This window comes from Carlito syrichta, unplaced genomic scaffold (genome assembly GCF_000164805.1).
Source record: "Carlito syrichta isolate Samal-C Ts95f unplaced genomic scaffold, Tarsius_syrichta-2.0.1 Scaffold315497, whole genome shotgun sequence".
NCBI lineage: Eukaryota > Metazoa > Chordata > Mammalia > Primates > Tarsiidae > Carlito > Carlito syrichta.
In genome coordinates, this window is record NW_007259593.1 from 1,336,736 (window position 1) to 1,346,607 (window position 9,872).

The window sequence follows — 9,872 nt, forward strand, 5'->3', positions numbered from 1 at the left end:
GCCTGAGGACGCGGCGCCCGGAAGCTCTGTAGCCTCCGCGTCCTCTGCAAAAGCGACTCCAGGGCGGTGCGGCTCCAAGCCGCGCACCACGTGTCTTCTTTCAGCTTCCTCCAGAGGTCTAGCGTTCAGGAATTCATGACCCTCACAGGTCAACTGATGGTGGAGCGCTCAGCAAGAGGCACCAGAGCGTCTGTCAAAGAACAAGGCTGTCTGTGCCCTGTCTGTGTCCGAAATGACAGCCTGGCAGGTGTGGTCCTTGCTGACCATGAATACCCATCCCGGGTGGCCTTTACCTTGTCGGAGAAGGTACTAGATGAATTCTCCAAGCAAACCAACAGGATCGACTGGCCAGTAGGATCCCCTGCTACCATCAATTATGCAGCCCTGGATGGTCACCTTAGTAGACACCTGAACCCACAGGAAGCTGACCCCCTGAGGAAAGTACAGGCCGAACTAGACGAGACCAAAATCATTCTGCACAACACCATGGAATGTTTGTTGGAGCCAGGTGAGAAGCTAGATGACTTGGTGTCGAAATCTGAGGTGCTGGGGATGCAGTCTACAGCCGTCTATAAAACTGCTGGGAAACAAAACTCGTGCTGTGCAATCATGTGACGTGGCCCACAGAGACCCAGCGCTGGAACGTCATGGTCATTCACCTCAGAACCACAGCCCCTGGAAAAGAAGAGACAGCCATAGACAAGGACCCGGAGTGGGGGCACCCGGCCATTTTTGTTTTTGGAGTTCCCAGGAGGAACCACTGAGGGTGGTGGAAGGGTGGGAAATGTTCACATTCACATGTCTTATAGTAATGTTTGGAAATAATTTGAGGCCCGAAGGTGTACTTCTGGGCAAATGAAGCCATAAACTCTGAGTGGCTCCTGCAGATGCGGAAGGGCTTGTTCTCAGTGAACCATGGGAAGGCTCTGTGAAGGAGGTCAGAGCCTGCTGTTTCTTGGCCTCGGTACATCTGGATTTTATGTGTACACTAACGGTATTAACACTCCAGTGGGTGGGGTTGGGGGGAGGGGAGAGTCCCTGATGCCAGGGCTGGGGTGGGCAGAGCTTGAGAAACCCTCTCCTGGGGCTACTGTGGGAGGTGTGGGTGAGCCTATCACAGTGGTCACAGGTGGGCCAGCACTTCAGGCCCAAGGTCTGTTGGGGAGAAACAGCCACTGGGTCTCACAAATTCTGAAACTTGTTTAGCTTGCCTTTCTGCTAAGATTGGCTTCCCACTGAGGGCAGGGCCCATCCTAAGCAGTTTCCATTGAGGAGAACAGAAGTGACTGTGGGAGTGTTTGGAAGGAGCTTATGTGTGGGTGGGAGTCTGTGGGTCGTGATTGTGTTGGCAAGCAGGCTGGGTCCCAAGCCCAGGAAAGTGGGTATTCTTTGGTGTTTGAAGGGTCAGCTGGGAGTGCCATTTTCAGGGCAAGATCCAAACACAGGTGCACTCAGCTGCCCAGGGCCTGGGGGACATTTGCCTTGCACCTTGACTTGAACATTGCAATCAAAGCAGTAGGTGCTGTCATCTCTCACAACTGGTTTTTATTTGCCTCTCTGGTTGCAAGACTGTCTTGGCTGCCACCTGGGGCCTACCTGTTAAAATAAGTGTCTTTCCTGTGGGCACCAGAGGGAGGTGCCAGTTGGCCGAGGATTCCCAGCACCCCACCTGGTCCGGCCAGTGCAGGCCTGCTAGTCTCTTCCTGGTCACAGGTGGCTGTGTGGGTGGTGAAGGCCGAGGGGTTGGTCTGAGCTGGTGCTTGCCCCCTAGCAGGAGGCCTGCCCATGGCCTGGATCCTCGAAACAGGCTGGAGCAGCCCAGGATGTTCTGGGTCCCTTGGGTTCTAGTGCCATGTTCCAAACTGTCTCTTCATGTTCCACTGTGCTCAAGATACATCCCTGGGATCCAGTCTCCATGGAAGACCCTGCTGGGATGGTGTCATCGAGTTTTGAACCAATGTGGTCTCATCCTTGGGAGCTCTGCCCTGAGCTCGCCACATTGTGGAGGGTTCCCACTCCTGGCCGGAAGTCCCAGTGGCCCTGAATCCCTGGGGCGGGCATGAAGGTGGGGTCTGCTGTGGTTTCTGAGTACCTCACCCCCCGGCTGGTTTACCTGCCACCACCCTTTTTCTCTGGGCACCACTGGCCAAAGGACTTGGCCTACCCTGGAAATAGCCTGTTCATGTCATTTTTCTACTGCCACAAACACGCCAAGTCTCAGACCCAGCTGCTCACTGGTGCCTGGGTGGAGTGGAGCGGACCGGGATCTGAGCGAGAAAGAACAGTGGGATGTTGCCTCTTTTCCTCTCGCAGTTGAAGACTGGGGAGGCATGGGGGCAGGGGTGGAGATGTGAACTTGGGGAAGAGCAAGTGAGACCTTCGCCTGTGTCTGCCTGCCCTTTCTGAGGGCTTTGCCTGGGTCAGCCCCTGCCCGTGCAGGGCGGGGAGGGCGGGTTTGACTCAGGCTCTGTGATAAGACAGGGGGCCCGTCCTGCATATTTCCTGCTCCTTGTGTTCTGATGTTAAATCATTTGGCAAGAGTATATTTTAATAACTGCTGCCTAACTTTTCTCTGTGTTCTGTTTGAGAGGTTCTTGTCTGGATAAAGTTGTTTTTCGAAGTTCAAAAAGAAAAATATTGCGTATTTCTTGTTATATGTATAACTTCAGTCACCTTCAAAGTATTCTCCATTTGATACAATACACCTATTGAAATGCTTTCTCCACTGCACAAGTTTTTGAACTCATCTATTTTGATGCCTTTCAGTGCTTCTGTCATTTTCTGTTTCACCTCTTTCATATTGGCAAAACATTTCCCTTTGAAGATTTTTCTTCATCTGGGGAAACAAAAAAGTCACTCAGGGCAACATCAGGTGAATAAGGCAGGTGGAGTGTGGGGATCAGGCCGTTTTTGGTCAAAAACTGCCAAACACTCAACACAGTGAGGGCAGGTGCACTCATAAACTACCCATTACGAAATGGGCAAGTGAGTTGGAAAAAAACCCGCCAAAAACAATTCACAGAAGGCAAAAATAGCCTCTCACAGCAATACTAGCTGGTGTGCTGACGCCCATGGGGGTTCTAGTGGGGAAAGCCTGTAGTACAAGGGACCCACCCTCCAAAAAATAATTCCAAGGTTTTTTTTTGGGTCCCTCTCCTAACTGTCTGGGGAGACATGAAGTCATTTAAGAGCCCAAAAGCAGCTCCAGTCTCCAGGAATCACACCTTCCTCTACACTTTTCTCCTGGTCTGCCTCCTTAATGCCTCAGGACCAGTAGGTGGTACCTGTCAGTTAGGAAAATTGTTTTATGAACAACATCTATTATAAAACCTAAAAGTGGTATCTGAGATCTTTTTCAGGTATTGCCTACCCAGGCTATCATCCACAATTATTGTTTTACTTAATTCCTTTTTATAATCAGCTATAGAATTCTGGTAAGTGTTATTCAGTGCCAAATTGCTAACAACTTTTAAAATCTTCTTTTAAAAGTTTTAAAAAATTTTTGTGTCCTCGTGAGAATTCCTAATTCAACATAGGATTGCTAACAGAAAAAGAGTTATTTAAAATAATTGTTTAACTTTTTTGTTTGAAGTGTTACTAATTATTTTTATTATATTTTTCAGAGTCAAAAGAAAACATTTTTTTTTTCTTTTTTTTGAAGCTGGAGTCTCACTCTGTCACACAATCTGGAGTGCAGTGGCATGTTCACAGTTACTGCAGCTTCGACCTGCTGGGCTCAGACAATTCTTCCACCACCCTTCCAGCTGGAACTACAGGCACACACCACCACACCCAGCTAATTTTGGGATTTATTGTAGAGACAAAGTCTCCCCAAGTTGCCCAGGCTGGTCTTGAACCCCTGGGCTCAGGCAGTTCTCTCACCTCTGCCTCTGAAAATACTGGGATTACAGGCATGTGCCACCACACCCAACTGAAAAAAATTTTTTCTTAGGATAATTTATAAGTTTTTTACAGATAAGCTTACAAATACATCAGAAAGTATTTCCTGGGTACAAGTCTCCAAATGAATGTTTTTGGATTTATCTTCGGATTTCATGTGAGATTCATTTGAGATCCTAGTTCAAGCTACAGTCCCAAAAAATCTGTCAAATTGTCACTACAGTATAGTGATACATCAAAAACTCTAAAAGCTGCCAGGCACGATGGCTCATGCCTGTAATCCCAACACTCTGGGAGGCAGAGGTGAGAGGATTGCCTGAGCCCAGGGGTTTGAGACCAGCCTGGGCAACTTGATGAGACCTCGTCTCTACAATACATCAAAAAAATTACCTGGGCATGGTGGCATGTGCCTATGGTTCCAGCTACTTGGAAGGTTGAGGAGAAGGATTGCCTGAGCCTAGCAGGTCGAGGCTGTAGTAGCCATGAGCGTGCCACTGCAATCCAGAGTAAGACTGGCCCTCCCCAAAAAAAGAAACTTAAAGCTAGTTTATAAACTATTCCAAACATTAACTTGTTTTTCTTCTGTCTCCATAGTAATATCTTTTATAAAAGAGCTGTTTATCTACACTATCTATAGGGAACCAGCCCACTTACACTTCTATCTTTAAAAATTAGGCACAGCTGTTTTATGAAACTGGTACAAGTAAAATACTTTTCTCTGAGGTTTATTTATTCAGCCTCTTCCTTGTTATAATCTCACTGCTGCTAATAGTAAAGCCACAAAAATTAAAGTTTATCATTTAAGTTATGCTAGTAACTGCAGGCCTTGTAGCCCTTCTACAAAAGGTAATCAGTCACCAACCAAATTGTCAATATGCTGCATTCCATAAAGACGTAGGGCATGAACACAATGCAGCCTAGTTATTTGCCAATTTATAACAAAGATGACCTTTGTTGCAGTTTTCAATACATTGTTCCTCATTTTGATCTAAAGACCTAGTCAGGATGATCTTTACTATCCATTATTTCAGCCTTCTGGTCATGGCCACATAACCAATTTCTAAGGCGTTCCAAAATTTCCCTAGTCTTCTTGACTTCTAAGCCCTCTAGACTCTTTCTAGCCTGCTCCTCCAAATTCTTCCAACCTTTGCCCATCATTCATTCCAGAGCTGTTTCCACATTTTCAGGTATTTGTTATCAACAACACACCCCTCTCAGTATAAATTTTGTCTTAATCTGTTTTCTGTTGCTTATAACAGAATACCAGAAACTGGATTATTTATAAAGAAAAGGAATTTATTTCTTGAAATTATAGAGGCTGAGAAGTCCAGGGTCAAGGGGCTGCATCTAGTGAAGTCCTTCTTGCTAGTGAGGACTTTCTGCAGAGTTCTGGGTTGGTGTGGGGTATCACATGGCCGGTGGCTGAGTGTGCTATCTCAGGTCTCTCCTCTTTTTCTTTATAGACTCCAGTCCTATTCCCATGATAACCTATTAATCCTTTATCCCAGTAGTCCATTAATTCATGAATGGGTTAGTTCATTCAAGAGAGCTCTGACCCAAACACCTCTTAAAGGCCTCACCTCTCAGTATTGATACATTGGGAACTAAATTTCAACACGAGTTTTTTAGTTTTTCTTTGTTTATTTTGAGTTGGAGTTTCGCTCTGTCACCCAGGCTGGAGTGTAGTGGCATGCTCACAACCACTGCAGCCTCAACCTACTGGACTCAGATGATCCTTCCACCTCAGTCTTCTAGGTAGTTGGGATTATAGGTGCATGCCACCATACCCAGTTAATTTTTTGATTTATTATAGAGACAAGGTCTCACCATGTTGCCCAGGTTGGTCTCGAACGCCTGGGCTCAGGCAATCCTCTTGCCTCGGACTTCTAAAGTACAGGGGTTGCAGATGTGAGCCACTGTACCCAGCCTCAACATGAGTTTTGAAGGGGACAAATATTCAAACCATAAGCATATCTCCTGGTAGGAACATTATTCTCTTCGTAACTAAGACCTCTAGGCTAGCGGAGCATAAAATTGGTTCATGGGTCATTAGGGATAATACTAAGTGGTGCCATTCCGATTTCCATCACTTGATTCTTGGACTCATGAAGAAAGTGCAAGGGCTCTGGGTAGGAATCATCTTAGTATGCCTCCAAGAAAGAAGCCAGGAAAGAAGACGGCAGGAGTGGAAGCAGGAAGACCAGTTAGAACTTGCAGTGGGTCACCCTTTCCACTGCACTGAGAACAAAGTGAAGACTCCTTCCCAGTGACCTCTAGGACCTTTCAAGAACTGCTTCTGCCTTTTTTGCCAGTATCTGCTTGTGCCATGGTGGTCTCTGAGATGACAGTGATATGGAGTTGAGTTGATAGTCATGACTTACCATTCTTGAGAGAGGGTCAGAGCAGAGGGAGAATTATTCTTGAGGTCACAGCCTCTGGAGCAGGGGCAGAGAGTTGCCCAAAGGTAAGACACAAATCTAGGTGGCTGACTTGAATAAGTGTTGGTCATTGGCTGCATAAACGACCCTTGCCCACCTTCTCCACCTATCACAGGTACAGCATAGCTTTTCCCTCAGGGTGAAGTAAAGACAAACTCTCTTAAGCAGTGTAGACATGTGCCTGTATATATCTGTGTATGCCTATGTATGTATCTTGCCTGTCTCTGTGTATGCCTATGTGTCTGTTTGTATATGTGTATGCACGAATTGCATACCAACTCCTTCCCCTACCTCCTCCATCACAAATTCTCTGTGAGGCTTTCCCATCAGCATCTACGGAGACTTCACAGTCAGCTCTCTTAGTAGCGGAGAGATCAGTAATAGCAATGGAAACCTCCACTAGCTACCTTTCTCAATCGTCATGATTTCATGAATACTTAATTATGGTTACCCAAGAGAGGGTAAGTGCTGAAAACCTTAACAGTATAAAACTGTCTATCCAGACTGGGTGTGGTGGCTCATGCCTGTAATCCCAGTACTTTGGGTGGCAGAGGCAAGAGTATTGCCTGAGCCCAGGGGCTCGAGACCAGTCTGGGCACCTTGGCAAGACCTTGTCTCTACAATAAATTTTTTTAAAAATTAGCCAGCAGTGGTGGCATGCACCTGTAGCTCCAGCTACTTGAAAAGCTGAATAGGAAGGATCACCTGAGTTCAACAGTTCAAGGCTGTGGTAGCTGCGAGCATGCCACTGCACTTCAACTTGGGCGAAAGAGTGAGACTCCGGCACGCACACACTTACACAGAAAAATTGTCTATCCATATATGTCTGAAAGTAATGAGATGGGATGTGGTAGAACTTTTTAATGTCTATACCGGGGAGTCAAAAGATACTGTCTCAATTGGATGGATCAATAAACAGATATTTGTGAATTTTAAGGTAACCAATTAATGTGTTTGGGTATATAACTGTAGTTGTATACACTTTATCATCTTCTCTGAGAACTTATTCATCTGAGGAATTATACATGTATAGCACTAGGACACAATCTTGTTTGTATAATGCCTCTTATTCCTTCATTTCCACAACAGCTCTAGACATCCTGTAGGTTTCTTGTAATTATCCATGAGGAGAGTTTAAGAAATGTTACCACACTGTGATAGCTAGCTTCAAGATGACCCCCAACTATCACTGTTTCCTGGATTTCACACTTTTGTCAAGTTCTCTCTCACTGTACTAAGGTTAGTCTGTATGGTCATTAGCATGTGAGAATTAATGGTATGTGACTTTCAAGATCAGATCAAGACACTGTGACTTCCATATTGCTCGCTCTCTCCCTCTCTCACCTCTAGCTTTGGGGGGAAGCAAGGTGCCCTGTCCTGCCAGCAAGGAAATGAACTTGGAGTGGATTCTTCATCCCCAGTAAAACCTTGAAATGACTAGCAGCCCTAGACAACTGTTGAACTGCAATTTCAAGAAAGACTGCGTCAGAACCACCAAGTCACTCTGCTTTGATTCCTTACCCTCAGAATCTTTGGGATAAAATGTTTTGGGATAAGTACACAGTAATACATTTCATGCACTTTAAACTAGATTTCAAGCATCTAGTTGGGAGTTTAAATATGGCCGAAGTCAGGGTCTTTTAAAGAGTTTTTTGAACTGGCTGGCTACCAAGCAACAGCTGTGATGTCATCAGGATTTCAACAGTCACCAGGGCCTTGCCAATCACAGGCTGGTAAGTCTCACTTGGAAAGAGACTTGGCAGGTGAGCACATCTACTTCTGCTCTCTTCTTTACTTCCTGAAATAAGGTGAAAAACTAAGGGTTTCTCAAGCCAAATTTGGCTTTTAATATTCACTAGGTCCACTGACACACTCTTAATGGCTAGTGGTTACTGCCAGTTAAGATTGAATTGCTATCATTTAAATCTCTGGACTAATCCCTTTTAGATTTGAAGCCTCAACCCAGCGTAATGAGCAGAAGAGATGTTTTAAGTGTTTTTTGTTTGTAACAATTTTTATATTGAGTCACAAAATTGTCAGGTACAAGATTTTTGGCAAATCTTTACTGACTTTACTAATTTTACAAATGAAAACTTAATAATAACCAACATTTCCTAAATTCATAAAATATTTCAACTGAAAATATCAGGAGCCATATTTGAAAAATTACTTATTACTTAATATTTCTGTTTCCATCAATGATGAGCTAAGTAATATAGACCCGGAGCAGTTTTAGGTAAACTCATTTTTTCTAAAGATCCCTGGAACTAAACAATTAAATATTACGCTGTTTAAACTTTTAAATTATCTTTTGGGCCAGGCATGGTGGCTCACTCCTGTAGTCCCAGCACTTTGGGAGACTAAGGTAAGAGGATCGCTGAAGCCCAGTCTGAGGCCACAGTCTGAGCTGTGATCACACCACTGCACTCCAGCCTGAGTGGCAAATCAAGAACCGCACACTCTAAAAAAAGTATCTTTTGGAATTTCCGGAATATGTTGTATTTTTATGTTCCTAGTCTCATTATCCTCACAACGTCACCCCTTAATTGTAGATTTGATTTCTGGAATTATTCAAATGCCATTTAAAGCAAATGCTAAGTTATAAAAAAAAAAAAATCACTTATTCAAGTTCTTAAAATAATTTTTATTATACAGAGAACATACAGTATATATACATTTTTCTGACCATCCATCATCCCCCCAAAAAACCCGTCATGAATAAGGATAAAATTCTATTTTACCATAACACCCATAAATCCCTATGTTCCTTCCCGATTCACTGTTGTCAGCTTAGTGTATTATTATTCCGGTTCTTTTTGTATTAATTTACGTAAGTACGTACCATGGTAAAACTGTATTATTCAGGGAATTGTGCCGTGACTAGCTGTGATGTTAAACCTACTATTTAACCTGTGCTCTGTTCTTCATTTGTAAGAGAGTCTACTACCACTTAATTTACACGATTGACATATTTACGGCAAGCTCTTGGTAAGCGCTGCCTAATGCCATTATTTGCTGTGGTGAGCTGAGATGCTTTAGTCTTAGCTGCTAGGAGTCTTTACTGACGTGCAGTGCTTGTCATCTTTCAGATCAGAGTACTTCTGAATCTGGTGAAGCGTCTTTCCTTGTTCTGTCGCTTTGAGATTTTTTGAATCTTCTGTCGGTTGCGGCTTTTCAACGGTTATCGAGGTGAGCTGGATACACATTCTCCAACATCCTTCCCTTGGCCAAAAGCTCTCCCGCTACCTAGAACCCCACCCTGGTCCCTCAACATCACAATGGGGGTCCGGTTCTGCGGCGGGGAGGTCGATGGCTGGTGGCGCAGCCACAGGCCCCGCCCAGTTGCCCTCAGCTTGGTGCTCACGTCAAGAAAATCTACACCCACCGCCCGCCATCATCGCTGGTCACGCGCGGGTTGAAGGCCAGCACGCCAGGAACGGTCGCCATCCGTCCCGGAAGTAGCCTCTCGCCGGGCGGAAGACCCACCCCGTCCACAAGCTCCCCGCTGTTTGGGGGCGGGGCCTGCCGCCGGCC

At 45.1% G+C, this 9,872-nt stretch overlaps 1 pseudogene; it reads left to right on the plus strand.

Moving 5' to 3' along the window:
• The window catches only part of LOC103275523, a 9,524-nt pseudogene extending 8,909 nt beyond the window's left edge, over nucleotides 1-615 (plus strand).
• The last annotated feature ends 9,257 nt before the right edge of the window (nucleotides 616-9,872 follow it).